At 39.3% G+C, this 22,138-nt stretch overlaps 1 protein-coding gene across 1 annotated transcript in view; it reads left to right on the top strand.

The window, feature by feature from the left end:
* Positions 1 to 22,138, top strand: part of GCM1 (glial cells missing transcription factor 1) — a 37,473-nt gene that overhangs the window by 2,196 nt on the left and 13,139 nt on the right. The window lies entirely within an intron of this gene.

Here is a 22,138-nt window from a genome sequence, read left to right as displayed (position 1 = left end):
TTCTTTCTTTCTTTCTTTCTTTCTTTCTTTCTTTCTTTCTTTCTTTCCCTTTCTCAAAACCTTAAACTCAGTTCACTCTGAAGCTCATATATTGGACCACAGTTCATCCCTGTCCAAGCTCCACTTGATGGCTATATTTTGAGCCCTCCTGGCTTACAGTGAACATCAATGATATCTGTTTCTCTTTGAAACAGCAACCCTGAGGGTCTTCCCCTCTCATTGTTTTTTTTTTCCTAAATAAAGGGGCCACCACTTGACTCACTTCTTAAAAGAAGCCTATTCGCTGAATGGGTGTTACCTCACCCTAACTGAGAAAAGGGTGTAGCCTAAAGGTTAGGGTCTCCTTATTGCATCCTGGGTCATCTCCAATTATCCTGATAAATAACTGGCCACTGGATCCAGATGGCTCTGGAGGAGAACGTGAGGCTGCTGACTTTGCATAGCCCTTCCTCACTCAAATCAAAGTCAACTGCAAGTCATGGCATTGTTCCTCCTGATGTCATGGTCCTCTTCAAAAATGAAGGACAAACACAACAAATGGAAGTAACAGTTTCATGGACATATGTCAAATGGCATGTGCTGGGGTGGGGGTGGGGGGGTCAGGAGGAGTTGGACAGCACTGAATAGCTGGCAGAGAGCTGGCCTCGAAATCAGAAAGGTCTGGGTTCAGATCCAAACTCCTAAACCAAGTATGTCCTGGTTTTGTTTCCTCATCTATCAAATGAGGGTGTTGGACTCTCTCTCTGGCCTCTAAGGTACCTGAGAGTTCTAATATTGTCATCTAGTCATAAGATGTGACTGCATCAATAAGGAAGCTGATATTTTATTATCTTATTGATTAGCAATAAGCAGCATGGGGCAGTGCTGAGAAAGCTAGCCTCAGAGTTTGGGCTGCATGGGTTGAAGTCCTACCTTTACCATATACTGATGGCTCTGGAATTCTGGGCACCTTCCAGTGCCTTGGGTTTTGATTAGTCATTGAAGAATAGGTGCTGGTCTGCATCTGTAGAAGAAATTCCTGACTGAGAAGTCCCTATATTGATGAAATTATACGTATGCACACATATATTATATATTTAATAATACATATTTGTGTATGTGTTATGTATATATAATTGTATATATGTGTACATACATGTGTGTACTATACATCTACATATATAACAACATGTGTGTATATGGTTATATAGAATAATTATATCATTCCACACAAAACATGTTATTATACGATCACATGTATTATACATGCATGTTGCATGTACAATACATATACATTACATGTATATTACCCAAGCTATACATAGATAGTAGATATAGCATGTATTGGTAATATATCTATATAATGTGTTTATACCTATGTGTTATGCATGTGTGTATTTGTTGTTCAGTAATGTCAAACTTTTCATTGGACAAAACCCCACTTGGGATTTTCTTGGCAAAGATACTAGAGTAGTTTGCCATTTCCTTCTCTAGTACATATATATATATATATATATATATATATATATACATACATATATATGTGTGTGTGTGTGTGTGTGTGTATGTGTGTATATATACATTATATATACTAGGTATATAAATAGCTTATTTTTGCTATAAAGACATTCTTACCTTCACATCCAACCTCAATCTCTTCTGCTGTCATTTAAAACAAAATCTTCTCATTGGCTCATTCGGAGTAACAGAGAACAAGAGATAGCCTCTTTTCATGTAACAATTTCATACAGTTAAAGTCTATTCAACAAATCCTCAGCTCAGTTTTCTCCGATAAAGCACAGTAAAATCCCTACATTTGTGTGATTTGCATTAACCCCTTTATAGAGTTAGCAGGGTGATTATTTATAGCAGTTGTTGGTGTTTCCATTACATACAACTCAACTCAGTTTAATTCAGCAAATGCTTATTAAGCAACTACTGAGTGTAGATTGTAAATAAATTTTTGTTGTTGTTCATTTGTTTCAGTCATGTCCAACTATCTATAGATAAATATCTGACAATATACATATATAATATAGATAGATAGATAAATAAAGTCACTGTGCTAAAGTCCCATGAAGGGATTTATTATTGTTTTGTCGACTCTTTGTGTCCAACTATTTGTGCCATATTTGGGGTTTTCTTGGCAGAGATATTGGAGTAGTTTGTCATTTCTTTGTCCAGTTAATTTCACAGATAAGGAAACTGAGGCAAATAGGGTTAAGTGACTTGCCCAGGGTCACACAGCTATAAGTGTCTTAGATCAGATTTGAACTCATGAACATGAGTCTTCCTGATTCCAACCCCAATGTTCTATCTACTGTGCCAACTGGCTTCCCTTATATACATATACACATGCACATATACACATACACATGTCCATACATATATTTATATATACACACATACATATCTATATGTAAACACATACATATCTATATATGTAGATAGGCTTAGACTTCTATCTATATATGTTTGTGTATGTACATTAAGTTAGCATGCAAAGGAGACCCCACATCTCTGGAATTTTTACATATGATATACAGTATGTTATGTATTCTTAAAACTACAGAGTAACTTTGACCTCCCTCTTACTTTAGAAGAATCATCTTCTTAACTCTTGATTTGGCCTCAAATAAGGATCCAGTCATTTTTGTTGGATTGGGTTAGGTGGTGATGTTTCCTCATGTGAGGTTTCAATGTAGCCATACTCCTACAGGGTTTCACAATTCATGAAGGGCTTTCTTTACTCATGAGAACCCTGTTCAGTAGTTAGCAGAAGGGGTTACTTACTAGAGATTAAGAAACTGAGGCTCAGGGTGATTAACATTACCTGACCATCTCAAGCTCACACCTAAGAGGATAATTCTAACCCAAGTCTTTGGACTTGGGGTTTAGGGCCATTTTTACTACTCCACATTAGAAAACATACATAATTTTACTAATCTCCTTGACTAAGAAGCATTTTCTTTTCTTTTTCAATCATGAATTTAATGAACATGAAAAGGTACACAAAGTGGAACAGGAGAAGAGAATTATAAGTGAAACTGTGAATCTCTATTACATTCATCTTGCTGCCTTTTTTTTTCCTTTGGACTCAATATAGTTTTAAAATAGTCTGTCCAGGAAGAAAGATATTCTGATGACATAGAATGTCATGGAAAAAAAAACATCAGAAGTCATAGAGTCAATCTAGTGTCTGATAAGTCTCAGTCTAGGGAGAAGGTTCTTAACCTGGGGGCTATTAACCTTTTAAAAAATTTTTATAACTATATTTCAAAATAGGGCAGCCAGAGGGAACAGTGGGTAGAGTGCCTGGCCTGGAGTCAGAAGGACCTGAGTTAAATATGGCCTTAGACACTAGCTATGTGACTCCAGGCAAGTCCCTTAACCCTGTTTGCCTCAGTTCCTCATTTGTAAAATGAGCTGAAGAAGGAAATGGCAATCGATTCCATTATCTTTGCTAAGAAAACCCCAAATGGAGTCACAAAGAGTCAAACATGACTGAAACGAATGAACAACAATATTTCAATATAATTGATTTCCTTTGTAATTGTATGTGTTTTATTTTATAAATTTAAAACTACTTTTTGCATTTAAAATTATATGCATAAAAAGTAATGCATTAAAAATCCTGAGAAGGGGTCTATAGCCTTACCAGATTGCCAATGGGTCCATAATGCAAAAAGGTTAAAAAGCTTTGCTCTGAAACTAGCCTGAATAGAAGAATGACTCTTAATTGAAGAAAGAAGATTTTGTGTGGTAGAGTACGAAGCACACTCATTCTGGAATCTAAGGACCTGGATTCAAATATTGCCTATGACACCACCTATGTGACCATAAGCAAGTCATGTCCCAAGGACCTCAGTTTCCTCATTTGTAAAATGTATAGATTGGACTAGATGAATGGTCTCTGAGGTTCCTTCCAGCTTTAAGAACTATAATCTTCAATGATCCATTTCAGTTTATTTGGGCAAGTCATGTAACCTCCCTGAGTCTCCTTTTCCTTACCTATAAAGTAGGGCTAGTGGTCAATAGACTATACTTATAGAAATGTAAATTATTACTGATAAGAGAATAGATTTAGATGCAGAAGGAATTTTTTGTTGTTGTTCATTCATTTTTCAGTCATATTTGATTCTTCCTGACTTCATTTGGAGTTTTCTTGGCAAAGATGTTAGAGTGGATTGCCATTTTCTTCTCCAGCTCATTTTACAGATGAGAAAACTGAGGCAAACGGAGTGAAGTGATTTTCCCAGGGTCACACAGCAACTAAGTGTTTGAGGCCAGATTTGGACTCAGAAAGATGAATCTTCCTGACTCTAGGCCACATGTTCTATCCATTGCACCACTTAGCCACTCAGAAGGAACTTTAGGGGTCAATAATAATTGCACCATGACTCATAATATAATTATCTCCTGCCATTTATAGACCAGACATGAGATTTCAGTAGTAGATGGAGTCGTGTCAAACTCAAATGGAAACATCCCTATGGACTTAGAAAAGCACAAATTAACATTATCTATGTTGTATTATATTTTTATTTATTTTATTAAATATTATAAATACATTTTGTATTTAGGGCTGTGGAGGAATTCATAGTCTTAGAAGGCAATAGGTCAAAGAGCTTTCCCAGGATCACATAGTCACATTTATCAGAAGCAGGACTTGAACCTAGGTCTTCCTAACTCTGGGACCAGCTGCCTATCCACTGTTCTATACTATGCTGCCATTCTTTGACCTTCACATAGAATCTAAATCTTTTCTGCTGTCATTTAAGACAATGTCTTCTTATTGACATGTTAGGAGTAATGGAGAACAAGAGATCACCTCTTTTCATAGAACAATTTCATATAGTTGAAGTGTATTCAATAAAACCTCAGCTCATTTTTCTCCCAGCAAATACAGTGAACTCTCTATATTTCTGAGATTTGTATTTCTTTTTTTTATCATTAGCAGGGTGATTATTATGACAGTTGGTGTTTCATTTATTCACAGCTCAACACAATTCAGTTCAACAAATGCTTATTAAGCAACCATTCTGTGTAGATTATAGGGCTGAATGATGGGAGAGATCAGATGGTCTCCACCTTCATATAACTGGCTCAAGGACCCAGGTCCTTAACCTGTAACCTGGGTCAATTTTATTACCCCAAATTGCAGAGAAAGAGACAGAGACACAGAGATTTGAAGGATGAAACACACAGAACATAACAGGAGTGATCAAATGTGAGATTCGCCCTCTAGAATACCATTCAGTGTTCAAAAACCACTTTAATTTATGTTCCAACATGAGTATACAAAACCTGAAAGTCTTCCTAAATACGAGAATTTGCAAAATTTTGAAGTTTCCTTCCAAAATAAAATTTGAGTTTTCAAAACAGTTTGCTGCTTATAGGAAAGGTGCTGAAATTCCAAACAAGAGTTAAATGCTCTCTAGTTTATCAGCTCAGTACAAGAGTACAAGTAAGAAATGTGACCTTCCAAAGCAGAGAGAGATGACAATTTCCTCTCAAACATATTTAGGTTGGGTGCTGTGCTAGACCTATCAACAAGGCCAGGCACAAATGAATAAGACATGACAAGTATCACAACCCTGTAGGATTTTTATGTTTTATAAGAATATGTATTCTTTGGGGTTCTGTTGTTTTAGTCATGTCCAATTCTTCATGGTCCCATTTGGGATTTTCTTCACAAAGATTTTGGAGTGGTTTGCCATTTACATCTCCAGTTCATTTTATAGACGAGGAAACTGAGGCAAACAGGGTTAAGTGACTTACCCAGGGTCACACAGCTAGTAAGTGTCTAAGGCCAGATCTGAATTCAGGAAGATGAGTCTTCCTGACTCCAGGCTGGGCACTCTGACCTCTGGGCCACCTACCTGTCATATGTATTTATGCCCCTGACTATACTTTACCCCATGAGTTTTGACATCCATCTTGAGATGTTCCAATGTTCCTATGTTCCACTATTTTCCTGGAAAAGAATCTCCAAATATGGAGGGATTACTGTTATTCCAACTGTTAGCTTGTCCATATGAATTTTATTTTCTAATCTTTCCATGTGCTTGGTTTGAGATTCAAACTAGACCCAATAAGTTAGAGTTTCTTACTAGTACAGGGAGGGTGTAAAAGAAGCATTATTGCCACCAGGATTTTAGATGTTACCCATCTATTTAGAAATCAGGGTCACTCTCTTAAAAATAAAGCATCTTTATCTTTTGTTGTTTGGTTGTTTCATTACTGTCAGACTCTTTGTGACCCCATTTGGGGTTTTCTTGGAAAAGATATTGGAGTGGTTTTCCATTTCCTTCTCCAGCTCATTTTACAGATGAGGAAACTGAGGCAAACAGGGTTAAGTGACTTGCCCAGGGTCACCCAGCTAGTAAGTGTCTAAGGCCAGATTTGAATTCATGAAAATGAATCTTCCTTTCTCCAGGCCTGGCATTCGATCCACTGTATCACCTAGCTGCTCTCAACATCTTTACCTAATCATGTTAAATTTGTGACCTTGATCTACCTCAACTAAACACAAATAATGATCTATCAACATAAGCATTTTTTAGAAATTAAATTATTTATTTTTAGTTTTCAACAATCACTTCCATAAGTTTTAAATTTTCTGCCCCTAATATAAGCATTTATTAAGTGCCTACTCTGTTCCCAGCACCATGCAAGGTTCTGGAGTTACAAAAATAATGAGTTTGTTTTAAAATATATAACATATATATATATTTTTTTTTTTAAATTTTCACCAGTTACATGTAAAAACAATTTTTAACATTCATTTTTATAATTTTAAGTTCCAAATTCTTTTCCTCCCTCCCTCCTTCCCCACCCTACCCCCACTGAGAAGGCAAGGAGTTTGATATAGGTTATACATGCATAGTCATGCAAAACATAGCCAAAATTGTCATGTTGTAAAATAAAACAGACAAAAAACTCAAGAAAAATAAAGAAAGTTTTAAAATTGCTTCAATCTATACTCAGACACCATCAGTTCTTTCTCTGGAGATGGATAGCATTTTTAATCATAAGTCCTGCAGAATTGTCTTGGATCATTGCATTGCTGAGAATAGCTAAGTCATTCACAGCTGATCATCTTACAGTAATGCTATTGCTTTGTACACAGTACATTTCACTTTGCATCAGCTCCTGCAAGTCTTTCCAGGTTTTTCTTAGAGCACCCTGCTCATCATTTCTTTTAGTTGAGTTTTTTTTTTTAAATAATTTAGTTTTCTCCCCCAGGACACTACATCATACACATTCCTATTAAATCCAATAAGGTTCAGTGAAAAGAGTGTTGGGTTTAGAGTCAGAGGCCCTTGATTCCAAGGTTTGACTCTGTTAATTACTACTTGTATGATCTTATAAAGAAAGTCACTTACCCTCTTATGAACTAACATTTTTCATCTGCAAAATGTGGGGACTGGATAAAGTGACCTCTGAACTTCCTTCCAGTTCTGAAGGAGCCTAGTTGTTTTTCTGACCTAGTGCCTAACTTCCCAAGGTCTTTTGGAAGACCAGTTCTCTACTGCTTACCTCCAGGGAGGTACCACAAAGCCCCATTCCCCTTACTTTTCCAAGTCTATTTTGTACAAATTGCCTCCTATTCCCTAAACCAATTTAATGTGTCTATTTTGCTTTCCGTTTCTAGTCTCTTTGAAATACTTTTGCATGTACAAAGTTCAAATGCAATTGCTTCATAGTTTGCCCATCCTTAAGTAGCAAATCTCTCATGTTTGGTTTTTCTCTTACGCAAATTACAAACAGGCCCTCAATTAGGCAGGTTATTTTACACTTTCAGATTCTATAACCTTTGAGTGTGGTACTTGAAGTCACTTTGAAGCCCTGACCAACTTTCATTCCCCAAGGTGAAAAACTGGAAAGAAATCTTTTCTTCTCCTCACCCTTCCCTCCTCCCTTTTTCTCTCCTTTCTCCTCTCCTTCCCTCTCCCTCTTTCTCTCTCCCTTTCTTTTCTCTCTCCCTCCCTCCCTCTTTCTTTTCTCTCTTTCTGTCTTAGTATCTCTGTCTCTGTCTCTCTTTCCTTCTCTTTGTGCCTTTCTCTATTTCTCTATCTTTCTCTCTGTCTCTGTCCCTTCCCACCTCTCTATATCTATCTCATTCTCTCTCTCTTTCTCTCTGCCTCTCTCCCTCCCTTTTGTCTCTCTCCTTTTTCTTTCTCTCCTACCTCTTCCCTCTCTCTCTTCCTCTTTCCCTTTCTTTCTCTCTTTCCTGACCTCGCTCTTTCTCTCCTCTCTTTCTGCCTGTCTGTTTCAATCTCTGTCTCTTTCCTTCTTTCTGTGTGTCTCTTTCTCTCTGTTTCTTCCTGCTTCTCTGTATTTCTCTCCCTCTCCCTCTCTCAGTCTCTATCTTCTGTCTTTCTGTCTCTCTATGTGCATTTCTAACTCCGTTTCTGTCTTTCTCCCTCCTTTTTAGCTCTCTCCCCCTTTTCTTTTCCCCTGTCTTTCTCCTTCCTTGTCTTTTTCAGCAGAGGTTTAAAAAAACTACTCCATCCACACCCACAGCCACCTGATTTAAACAGAAAGGTGGTTGTCACCATTATTGCAGACTCTCAGTAACAAATCAGGGAACACATATTCATAAACCAATAGCCTAAAACGTTTTGTTCTTAACCACTAGCCAGTTTTCAAATTAAACCCTGACCACAGAGACAAGGAGAACCATTAACTCGCAGTATTTCAAGGTCCAAACAGGTTCTTTTTAACGTGATTGGCTGTTTGAACTCAGTGTCTCCAGAGAGAGAGACCAAACTGAAACCTGAAAAGTGTGCAAAATAGAGAAAATAATGCTTGTACTACCTATAAAAGGCAGTGTTGTATAGAGAAGAGAGGACTTGGCATGGATTGGGAAGACCTCGGTTCAAATCTGACCTCTAAGGTTTATTAGTCTTCTAATCTTAGGTGAGTTCCATAACCTCACTGGGTTTGGGCCTACCCCAGAGGGTTTATTTATTAATTCATTGACTACATTGGTGGAGAGAGTTCCATCACTCAGAATCTGCACTATCTTATTCCCCTTCCCCCTACCCCCCAACTGGGAAACTGATCACAGGAATTCAGAATCAGAAGGAACCTCAGAAGCCATCTAGTCTAATCTGTACCTACAGCACCCCTAGTGGATAACGCCCTAGTAATAAATTTGGCACTCATACTCCATATCTGAAGGGAATATTGCCAAAATGGTGAAAGTATTGAAATAGAATTTACTAAAATTAGCCCCTCTTAGTGAGAGAGGCCAATAAGAAAAAATGAGATCTAATTAGCCCCTCCTGTGAAAACCATACTCTGGATATTCAGTAAATGGTTATGTGACTTAGGGACAAAGGCAAGTTTACATCCTGATGACTGAGACCCTGGTGGCTCTTCACCCTTTGCCCATAATTCCCCTGGGAGTGGGGAGAGAGAGAGCTGCCCAGTGTCAACATCAGCATTTCTATTTAAAGCAGGTGGCTATGGATGAAGGTTTTTCTTTTTCTTTTCACCATAGAAGGAGATGGAAAATTCCAAGGAGGCCCAATTGAGTCAAAGAATAACAAAAAAAAAAATGACTGGAGATGCAATGTGGTGAAATGGATAGCTCGCCAGCCTCAAAGTCAGGATAGACCTGAATTTGTCTTACCTCCAAAATACAGTGTCTGTATGGCAAGGCACTTAACTTCTCAGTAACCCGGGCAACTTACCAAGGTCATAAGCTATAGAGAAAATACTGATCTATATTGGGAGAGGGAATTTTCTCCCTGGGAGTATCCTACAATAAAATCATAAGTCAAGACCAAAAAAAAGTCACATAAAAAAACCACCTCAAAACCTATTAACTTTTCATATCTATATAGCCCTTTACAAAACTTTTCTCATAGGAACTCTGTGAGGTAGCCAGTAAAAATAGTATCCCCATTCTATAGAAGAAGAAATAGGCTTACCACCACATGCCTAGCAAGTGGGGATTCAAACTTGTATCTTCTAACTCCAAGTCCAAATCTCTTTGAATCATAGACCCAATATTTAGAATAAGATACTAGGTAAGACACTTGACTTTCTTTGCCTAAATTTGCCCGTCTGTGAAGTGGGGACAATGACACTGCCTACCTCATAGAGTGGCTCACAGAGTGTAGAAAGCTCATGGGAAACCATGAAGAGTTTTAGTAATCTGGGCCATAGCTATGATTATTTGATTATGTAGGGTTTCCCAAAGGCAAGTCACTTGACCTCTCTGGGTCCTCTCATGATTATGTCTGCAAGCAAAGACCCTGTGACTTGCATGATATGCATGTAGGGTTAGGGGAGTGAAAGAAATTGTGCTACCATTAAAGCCCTTGGAACCTCTCCACTTTCTTCCCAAATTCCACTTGAAGTCCCTTGTTTCTCAGGGGTAGGGTGAAGGAGGTCATGAAGCAGGTGATAGGGAGAAGATAGAAGATAGACCATCTTTGTTTGAATTGTTTTTAGCTAAGCAAAATCAGAGGTTTTTTCAGCATCTTTTTCTTTCCCTATTTCTTCCCACCCCTCCTCTATGTACATACTACTCATGGGAGTGCCAGGCCTTGCATGGATGGAACAGTACCAAAATTCATCTACCACTGTCTCTGCTAAACTGAGATTGGGGAATCATATGTTTGGAGCCACAGTGCTCCTAGAGAGAGTTTGAGGGTGAAATTTAAAAAAAAAGAAAGGAAAAAAACTGCTTTTAGCATGTTCTTAGCCTTAGCATGAAAATCATTTGTGGGCTAAAGGAAATTCTGTCCTTTATTGAAAAAAACATCTTTTGGCAAGGTCCTGCACAACAGTAGCATCTCCAGGGCAAATTGCCTTATTTCTCTGGACCTGTTTTCTTTTCTCTAAGTTGAGTGTATCAGACTAGATGACCTAATGGTATAGGGTTCTATGCATTAGCTGAGTGCCAATGAACCTTGCCTATATTTATAGTTGTTGGGAATGTTAGCTAATTGAATATTTGAAGTGCAATGAGAGAACTCACAAATGATCCTACTATAAATTAAGCAAATGTCTTGTTGCTATATAATTGCTCTATATTATTAAAATCTGGGTTTTTATATATCACATGTGTTTTAAATAGGACTGATAGAGTTTTTGTGAAAGATTATCTCTCCCCTTCAGGACCATAAACTACACAGCAAGTTAGTTTCCTCTCTGTAGCTCTCTATTTTCTTTAATTAGACTATAATTATTAGATGTGAGTTATTCATTACACTGAGCTCCTTGAGATCAAGAATGGGGTTTTGGGGGAGGGGGGAGCAGTTTGCCTTTCTTTGTTTCCCCATAATCTAGTTCAGTCCCTAGCATGTAATAAGTACATAATAAATGTTTATTGACCACCTGATAAAATCACCAGTCTGGCTAAAAAACAAAACAAAACAACTATATGACATCAATTAAGAAAAAAAGAGAATACTCATTCTCTTGCCTTGTTCTGTCAATCTCCACAAAATAAGGTAATTTTTTTTTTAAAGATTCTTTGTTTCTTTTAATTCCTAACTGGAGTTATGAGTAACTCTTTGTTTTTCTTCTCAGTTAAGAAGTTTATTGTTTAAAAGGAAAAATCTCAGGGTTTCCAAACTTCAAATCTGACTCACTTTCAACAATATGTAATCAGAGAGGTAAAATCATTTGGGGGTTAATTATAGAGCTGTGACCTCAGTGTAATCTGATTCCCAAATGATTTAAATCTTCAGTTTAACCCAATTGGCATTTTTGGGTAACTCTACCAGGGGTGGGGAACCTGCAGCCTTGAGGCCACATGTGGCCCTCTATATCCTCAAGTGTGACCCTTTGATTGAATCTGAACTTCGCAAAACAAATCCCCTTAATAAAAGGATTTGTTCTGTATAACTTGGCCTCGAGGCTGTGGGCTCCCCATTCCTGCTGGCCTATCTAGCTAGAAATGAAAATATCATTTCTTCTTTGCATGCCTCCTTTTTATTAACTTGGGCTATTCGAAGCAATATCTGCTGTGGGCTGCTCAGTGTCCAGCACTTAGCATGATTTGGAGATGTGAATAAGAAATGACCAGGCCATGTGGGTAGTTCAAGCAAGACCGATGAACTCCATTTATTGATTCTCAGGACAAGGTTTTTATAGAGCAATGAGACAAAGGGAGGGGACTCAAGTTTTCATATCATTATCTTAGTCTGTCATATCCTGGAAGTAGAATGGCAGTAAGGCCTTTTGTTCTCTAGGTTCCAGAAAGTCTTAGGAAAAATCAGTTAACTCCTTTCATATGCAGTCACATTACAAAGGGTGGTCTTGAGAGCTGGCTTCAAGGCCTGAAGCCAAAGCCATATCAGCAAGTACATCTGCATAGGAACTGACCACCTAAGAATTCAAATATTTTGGTTTTGAACAACTAAAGTCTTGGGGCAGAGCCTTTTGGTCTCAGAACTCAAACAACATCCTTTTAAGTGTAACCCATATCAAAAGAACTCAAGCACTAACTTGAGGAAAAGTCGCTTCCCAGAGAGGTATTTGATATTAAAAGTACACTATTATCAAGGTAATTATCTAAGTCCTAGATCAAGCCTCTTTGGCTTCCAACAAATATCATCCTTTATGTAGATAATTGAGAAATATTCATGGAAGAAGTGAAGGGGAGAGACTGCGAGAAGGCAGACAGAAAGACAGAGAAAGTTTGTCTTAGCAGATGGAGAGCTGGCAGAGTCAGAGTCAGAGTGGGTTCCAGGTCCCACTTCTAAGCTAGTTATGGGCTTTGCCACATTACTTAATCTCCTCAGACAACCCCTTACGAATTGTTGCCTGTTGTGTTTCTTTGCATCTTTGATCACCACAAATTCACTCTCCCCAGAGTATGCCCTGTGTAATGGATAAATAGTCAAGGAAAATACATCAACACGTTGGCTACATCTAAAAATGTGTGTCATATTCGATATATCTGTATATCTGTGGAGAAGGAAATGGCAAACCACTTCAGTATCTTTGCCAAGAAAACCCCAGATGGAGTCATGAAAAGTTGGACACAACTAAAAGGACTCAACAACAATTCTGTATTTATATTCTTTGACCAAGAGTGGGAGACATGCTTCATCAGCCATCTTTTGAAGTAATGATTGGCCACTGAATTATCGAGAATTCTGTAGTCTTTCAGAGTTATTTTCCTTTACATTATTATACCATTGTATAAACTGCTTTTCTGGTTCTCCTTATTTCATTCTGCATCAGTTCATATAAAATTTTCCAAGTTTCTCTGAACTCTCCATAATGAAATACTCATAAGATTATAGATCTTCAACTGAAGGAGATCTCAGAGCTCATCTCTCTTATTCTACAGTTGAGGAAATTGAGACCCAAAGTCTCCCTTGCCTGATTGAACCTAGGTCTTCAGACTCCACAGCCAAGACTTACTCTACCACATCATACTACTTCTTCCTATATATTTTGTATCTTTCTTTATGTCCTCCTTATTTAACATAGTACCTAGTGCACAGTAGGTGCTAAATAAATACTAGTTGACTGTGCTACTAGCCACATATTAGCCTTTGGGGTCAAGCAGAACAAATTAAATATCTCTTTTTAGTGATAAGCCTTCAAATATTTGGTGGCAAGAGTTATTTTTCACCAGAGTTTTCTCTTATCTGGACTATATTCCTTCATCTCTTCTTCATATGACATGGTCTTCAGGCTTCTCACTACCCTGGTTGCCCTCTTCTGGATATAACTCAGTTCTTCAAAGACCTACCCAAAATGCATGGCCTAAAACCAGATATAATATTCCACATGTGACCCAACCAAGGTCAGAATACAGCGGGGCTATTGTACTCCTGGCATAGTAGATTGAGCACCCAGCCTGGAATCAAGAAAACCTGAGTTCAAATTTGACCTCAGACACTTCCTAGTTGTGTGACCCTGGGCAAATTCACTTAACCCTATTTGCCTCAGTTTCCTCATCTATCAAATGAGTTAGAGAAGGAAATGACAAACCACTCTAGTATCTCTACCAAGAAAACCCCAAATGGGGTCATGAAGAGTCAGATATGACTGAAACAACTGAACAACAGGAAGTACTGACATCTTTAGAGCCTGGAAAACTAGAAAACTTGAGTTCAGAGCCCATCCTCATATATACTGACTGTGTGACCCTCTGTAAGTCACTTAACTTATGAATGACCCCAGGAGATGAACTAAGAAAGGAGTTCTTTTTAAAAAATTTTTAAACGACAGGTTTTCACTGTTGCCTCCAAGCTAGAAGTCCTGGGGGAACTCACAGGCCCAATCCTACTCTTTTCAGCATGGGAGTTTTGACTTGCTACATTTCTGACCTGGGTTGGTTTGCTCCTCCTTAAGCAATAATAATGATAATTTTAAAAAAAACCCTTAGGAATTATGTAGTGCTTTAAGGTTTGAAAAGTGCTATACAACTATTAGTTCATTTTATCCTCCTAAAAAGAGGCAAATGCCATTATTGTCTCCATTTCACAGACAAAGAGACTGAGGCAGACAGAAGTAACTTGCCTGGGATCACATAGTAAGTATCTGAGTCTGGATTTGAACTCAGATATTCCTGACTCCAGATCCAGCATTCTATCTACTCTACCACTTAACTGCCTCTAAGTAACCTGGTGGTGTACCCCATCCTTCCTGATTCCAGGAGTTCGTCATATCAGTTCTGGATGTGGTATAGACATAACATGGGTTTAGCTTACTGATGTTCAGAACTCCTGAGCTCAAGAGATCCTTCAGTCTTTGCAAGGATTACAAGCATATTCCACCTAAGACAGGAACCTCTTGGTTCCCTCCTCAAAGGGACTAAGAAAAAATTTCAGAGTCCATTGACTTGTCCAGAGGGAAAAAAAATCACTAAATTTCCACTAACCTCTAATTAAAATTTAACATTTTTGTCAATTATTTTTTCAAAATATTGTTCTGAGAAGGGATTCATAGGCTTCATTATACGCCAAAGGGGTCCTTGATGCACTTAACACAGGTTAAGAATCCCCGCTCTAAGGACTGAACAGATAATATTGGTAAAGTACTTAGCACAATGCCTAGAGTGCAGTAGGTAATAAATAGTTATTTTCTCCGTCTTTCTCATCCCATAGAAGACAATAAGTTGCAGATCTGAATTGGTGGAGAAAGTTTCACAGAACTGAAGAGCTAGAAGGAACTTCCATGGCCATCTGGTCCTACTGAGTTTTCTCGCCAGGATTTTGCTTCATGGTAAAATCCAGGTCTAGACAAAGAAAAAGAGACAGACAGACTGTCAGAGACAGAGAGAGACAGAGACAGACGGATAGAGATAGAGATAGAAACTGAAACACATAGAGACGGAGAGATAGAGGCAGACAGAGACACACAGAGACAGTGATAGACAGAGATAGAGAGATATTTCAGTTTTCACTGTGTCATCACATTGTTGAATCTACTTAGTTTAAAATCCCCTAAAATCCCAGTCTTTTTTTTTCTCTCTCTCTAGGCACTTTTCTCCCATTACTCGTGCAATTGATTTCTTAAACTTAGATACAAGACTTCACTTTTATTTCAAATTAAATTTCAGATGATTAGATTCAGCATATTGTCCTAACTTGTTACTTTTTTTTTTTTTTACCCCTAACAAACATTTCTTAAGCATTCAGCAAGGCATCCAATGCATTGGGGATATAAAGATGAAAAGTAACCACTTCTGCCCTTGTAATCCTCAAGGTTTTTGTGGATCCTTGATTATTCTCTAGTGTCTCAGCTTTCTCTCCTAACTGAATAATCTACAGATCTGATAGATGTGTTTTGCTCTAAGTCTCTGGTAGCAATGTTGAATAAGAACAAGGACATGTCTCTGGGGCAATCTGCTAGAGACCCCCCTCCACAGAGGTGTCAATCTATTCATCTCTGGTCCAGCCTCTTTTCTCCAACCTTCTCTTTTCTGACTCAACTGCATTTAATTACTCCTTCTAATATCTATATGGTAATGATCTTTCCCTAGGTGATTTTAATGTAATTACTGACTTCTAGCATCTTATTCTGATGATTAGAGGAAAACTGTCTCCTTTTATATTTTTAATCTGCATTGTTATTTCTAAAAATAGAATGAATGAAGGGGTTTTTTTTTGCCTTATGAAGGCTTAGCATTTCTGGCACAGAGAAAACAGAGACATAATTTTGATTTTAGGTAGGGGAAAAGATTGAAAGGAAGGAAAAGAAAGGAGGATGGAAAGGAAAAGTGTGGGGTGTACTCCTCGGTGCAACAGACCTTTCCTGCTGACTTTGTAAGTTGTCTTGGGCTGGAAAATTGTTTCACCCTATCCATTTGTGAGTTCTGCAACTCTAGAATTTGTTTTTGAGGCATCATTTAAAGTTTTTTGGAGGGGTTTGGGGGAGAGCTCTGGTGAGTCACTGCTTTTTCTCTGCCATATTGGTTCTGTCTCATAAGGTGTACTCCCAAGTGATTTGCCTGTCTTTGGAAGGAAGATGGGAGTAACGATTTCTTCCTTGATTCATTGTAGTGCTATAGATTCAGAGCTGAAGTGAACTTCAGAGGTTATTAAGTATAACCCTTCATTTTCTAATGAGCATGTTAAAGCACCAGAAGCAAGTATACATGCCTGAGGTCACACAAGTAGTGCCATAAGTGGAATTCAAACCCAGATCTTCTGACTTTTAAGCTAGTATTCTTTCTAGTGCACCTGAGGTGTTTAGACTGAGAGCTAGAAGAAATCTCAGGATCCATCTAGTCAAACCCCCTTATTTGATAGGTTAGATAGAAGACTCAACCTGAGAGAAGGTAAGGGAGTTATCCAAGGTCACAGAAGGTGCATCAGAGGCAGATTTTTTTTAACCCAGATCCTTTGACTCTAGAATTAACACATTATCTCCTGTATCATGGTACCTGCATGATATATTTATCCCATGCACTGGATTTGTTGCCCAGTTCTTCAGGGACACACAGGTAGGGACTGGTCCTGTGTTTTCATTGACATAGGGAGCTCTCAGATCAGGAAACTCCAAGATGAGAAGGGTCATCAATTTCTTTAAAATTTATAGTCTTAGAGAGTTGTCTAGGGCCCTCAAATATTAAATGACTTACCCAGGGTCACACATCCAAGAATGGTCAAAGGCAGGAAACATAGGCTATTAAACAATAATGAGTTGTATAAAAGCCTATAACTGAATTTCTTCAGTTGTTTTTCAGTTGCGTTCAACTCTTCATGACTCTATTTTGTGTCTTCTTGGTAAAGATACTGGAATGGTTTGCCATTTCCTTCTCCAGCTCATTTTACAGATGAGAAAACTGAAGCAAACAGGGTTAAGTGACTTCCCCAGAGTCACACAGCTACTAAGTATCTGAGACTGGATTTGAATTCAGGAAGATGAGTCTTCCTAACTTCACAGCTGACACTCTATTTACTGTACTGCTCCAATCCCTGAATCACAGACTTAGAGTTGGAAGGTACATTGGATATCTAGTCCAACCCCTACTGAAAGCTCTAATTCCCCTCTAAAACACTCTGGCAAGAAACTAGGCAACCTCTGTTGGATGACTTTCAGGGATAGGGAATTCAGTACCTCCAGAGGCATCCCAGTCTGCTTTTGGATGACTCTCTGTTAGGAAACTTCTCCCTCAGACCTGCTTCAACCACGGCTCTCTTGGGTAACTCTCCATTGCTATCACCCAGAGGGAAAAGAATGTATTCCAAATATTTGGGTCCTTTGATTCACAGTCTTTTTACCTTTCTCTTTCCCCACAGTACCTCCTCTCCATAGTACCTTCTTCTGCTGCTAGTCTAATGCAAAGAAAGGAAGCTGTTCTAAGGGAGTTTATTATTTTTTTTAAATTGTAGTGCTAAATAATCTCAGCATATGAGATATTTATATGTAGTGTAGGTATATCACAGACATCACACGATTAACTTGACAGCTTTTAATGGTCTCTTCTAGACTCTTCCTTCTAGTTAGCTGCCTCTTTTCCAGTCTTGACTCGATAGGATCATATATTTAAAGCTGGAAGACAACCGAGGCTCTGAAGAGGCCTCAGTGACTAGCCCAAGGTCAGACATCAAGTAAATGTCAGAGCTGGGATTCAAACCCATATCCTCTGAATCCAGATCTGACACTCCCCACTATTTTATCCTCCCTCCCTGTCATGGATTTTGAACGAACAAGGGACTTTAGAAGACATCTAGTTTAAACCCTCTTATTTTACAGATGGGGAAACTGAATCCCAAGATGTTAAGAGACTTGTCCAAGGTCACATAGGTATTAAATAACAACAAGGACTCAAACTAAGGTCCTTCTAACTGACATTTTTATATACTACATCTCTGTACTGCCCTTTAAGGAAAGTCCTTTTTTTGTTCAGTCATTTTTTTTTGGTCATGTCTGACTCTGTGCCCTCGTTTGGGATTTTCTTGGTAAAGATTGGTTTGCCATTTCCTTCTCCGGCTCATTTTACAGATGTTGAAACTGAGGCAAACCAGGTGAAGTGGTTTCTGAGCCACCTCACTACCATGCTGCCCTTTCTACCCCCAAGCATAAACAGCTCTCTTTCTCATTTTGCTGAGTTCAACATCCTTCTCTAGCTATCGTTCAGGTCCAGTCACTCAGCTGCAAGTTAAAACTACCTTTCTTGCCCACTACCTGAACCCTGGCTCAGATTCTGTGAACTCTGCTCACAGAAATTTCCTTACTAGCCTTTTCTCCATTGTCCTGGCTCAAGAAGTGGAAATTTTCATTCTTGCTGTGAATTAAAACAAAACAAAACATCAGATGGTAATGGACATTCCTCAGACAAGGACTACTTCCTCTCCTCTCAAGAATCTCATTTTCATTAGCTTCACCTGGGCTCTCCTTTCTTTTTGATGATGCAGGCTCTCCCAAAACTCCAAGTTGTGTTTTGGTTTGATTTTTTGTGACTTCCCACCAATGCACTTCCCATCCTCCTCCTTCCTGCTTGCCCCAGTCATAGCTTACACATTTAGGTACCTTCCTCTAAATTCCGCTTTCAGCTCAGCATTATACATATATATATATATATATATATATAACCCCTCATAGCTTTATAATTCTTAAAATCTCACATCTACATTTGGTCCCCTCAGCACCAGGCATCCCATAAGTACCAAGACCTTTGTTGTTGTTGTTTAAATATGAGTCTAAAAAGATGGTCAGTGAGGCCCAGTTTAGCTCTGAGATTCTGCAATTCCTCATTTGGTGCGGTGCTTGACCTTAATCATTTTCTGTCTAACAATGAATGGTGGTAACCAGATAGATAATGGCTTTTAATGTAAAAGGTGCTCTGAAGCCTCCACTAAAAGTGGAATGAATTCTAATCAGAGCTAGAGATAAGCATAAACCCTAGAAAGCTTTCTTGTCACTTTCTGGCTCTGTCCTCTAACACACACTTTGACCCTGACTCTTTTCTTACCACCATCAAGCCCTAAATTTCAGTTTAGTAGTAGACCATATTGGCTTCTGGATGCTGCGTTTTCTCTCTCATTTATATTCCCTCAACTTTAGCTTGAACTACCCAGGGAGAATATTGGTCTTTACCTCCTCTAGTGCATCTCAGGGACTTTAGAGGGAAGATATTTTCGCTCAATCTCATGGTTCTCATGCTCAGACCCAGGGGGATGTTCAAACAGAGACCAGATTTGCCTTGTGGAAAAGCAAATTTCTTGAGTAAGACTTTCTTCATTCTTGCTTTTTTTTTCTTTTTGGAGGGGGAGGGTAGGGCAGTTGGGGTTAAATGACTTGCCCAAGGTGACATGGCTAGTAAGTGTTAAGTGTCTGAGGTCACATTTGAACTCAAGTCCACCTGACTCCAGGGCCAATGCTCTATTCACTGTGCCACCTAGCCGCCCCCATTCTTGCTTTTTTTAATTTAAAAAAAATGGGAAATCTAGTCAACCATCTGTATGTTTTGTCTACACATTGCCAAACACTCAGATACTTAGTATAGTGTAGGCACAGCCTAAGTTTGCCAGCTGGGGGCATCTGACAGATTCTCACTAGGCCAAATGGGCCAATTTATCTCAGTTCAGCATCTGTGAAATTCAGCAAATATCTATTAAGGTCCTGTGCAAGGTAATACAGAGATGAATATGCACCAATCATGAATGAATATCCCTACCAAAGAGGGTGCTAGGAAAAGGTCTAAGCAAGAGAGAGGAGGCTTAGAATAGGGTGGGAGAGGAAGGGTTAAATGCCCCATTCCAACTTAACTTTTAAAGCAATACCACCAGAAAAATAGATGTTCATTGGCAAAGAATTGATACCATCCTTGTGTAAATAGCTATTTACAGTCAAAATCAATCTAGCCCCTTACACAGAATTGCTAAAACATTAGAACTAGAAGGAAACTTTGGAGATCATCAAGCCAACACTCTCATTTTACAGATGAGGAGGATGAGGTCACACAGCTAGTGAGGTTAGCAGACCAGGACCCCAAAATTAGAGCTTTCAAATCCAAGTCCTAAACCCTTTACATTATACCTTGATTTTTCATGAACTGGATCTTTGTTTCGTCTCTGTTATTTTTGAGTGCTGTGATATTGGTAGGGCAGGAGGAAAGGAAGAAACTGTCTTTGGAAGAATGGAAGGGGGCTCAGGTCCCTAAGGGGCCCCTCTTATGGATAAAGTTGCCAGGTTTTTACTTCCCCAATGAAGGCCCAGTGGTCAATACCAACAAGAGAGGAGAGTGACTAGAAGGGTGAGGCAATGGGAGGCTGCTCTGTATGAGGGATATTTGAACAAACTCGCAGTGTGTACAGGAGACAGATAGGAGAAGGGGGTGCCAGACACAAGAGCTGCTTCAGATAATCGAAAGGCTGCCACGGGGGAGAGCCATTATACTCGTTCTGCTTGGCCTCACCAGGGAGAACCAGGGACAATGTGTGGAACTTGCATGGAAATGAATTTTAGTTCCATGGAAAGAAAACCTTCCTAACAATTAGAGCAACCTAATGGGCCCCCGCAGGAGGCCATGGACTTCCCCTTACGTAGTGGCAGATGGGGAGGGAGTTCTATTCAGAGATAGGCTAGAAGAGGCGAACTCTGAGGCGCTCCCCACTCTGAGACTTTGTGAACGCCCTCCTGTGCTAGCAACTGTTGGGATCCACATCATCACAACCTTAGTGTCGCCTGCACTGCTTTGGGGACACATTATTAAGCACCTGCTCTGCGTGAGGCACGATGCTAGGGCCAGCCGGAGATTAAAAGAGAGGCAGAAGACTGACTGGCGAGATAACATTCAAACAAGATCTGTGCCCGACCAATCGGGGATGCTCTGAGGGAAAATTAAGGAGGAAATTTAACCTCTTCTCCCTTGCCTTAAGAACAAACTTCCTTGGGGCAGCCAGGTGGTGCAGTGAATAGAGCACCGACCTGAGTTCAAATCCATCCTCAGACGCTTAACACTTACTAGCTGTGTGACCTTGGGCAAGTCACTTAACCACAATTGCCCTGCCGTCTTCCCTCAAAAAATAAAAGCAAAGAATAAACTTCCTTTGGATTGCCCTTAGTTCCAGCAGCTAGGTGGTACACTGGCCCTGGAGTCAGGAGGACTGGAGTTGAAATCAGGCCTCAGACACTTACTAGTTGTGTGACCCTGGGGTTTGCCTCAGTTTCCTCATCTGTAAAATGGCAGGAGAAGGAAATTACAAACCTTATTGCCTCCCAAAAGAAAAAGAAAGAAAAGAGAGAAAGGTGAGAGACAGAAGGAAGGAAAGAAGGAAGGAACGAAGGAAGGAAGGAAGGAAGGAAGGAAGGAAGGAAGGAAGGAAGGAAGGAAGGAAGGAAGGAAGGAAGGAAGGAAGGAAGGAAGGAAGGAAGGGATGGAGAAAGGAAGGAAGGAAAAAGGAAGGTATGAAGGAACAAAGGAAAGAAGGAAGGAACAAAGGAAGGGAGGGAGGGAGGGAGGAAAGAAGAAGGAAGGAGGGAAAGAAAAGGGGAAGGAAGGATGGAAGGAAAGAAGAGAAAAGGAAGGGGGAAGGAAAGAGGGAGTTGAAATCAGGCCTCAGACACTTACTAGCTGTGTGACCTTGGGGTTTGCCTCAGTTTCCTCATCTGTTAAATGGCAGGAGAAGGAAATTGCAAACTCTATTGCCTCCTGAAACAAAAGAGAGAAAGGTGAGAGAGAGAGAGAGAGAGAGAGAGAGAGAAAGAGAGAGAGAGAGAG

This window comes from Petaurus breviceps, unplaced genomic scaffold, assembly GCF_028583685.1.
Source record: "Petaurus breviceps papuanus isolate PSGF00001 unplaced genomic scaffold, PetGlider_PUasm1.0 90822, whole genome shotgun sequence".
NCBI classification, from domain to species: Eukaryota; Metazoa; Chordata; class Mammalia; order Diprotodontia; family Petauridae; genus Petaurus; species Petaurus breviceps.
This window is presented reverse-complemented; position numbering and strand designations above follow the sequence as displayed.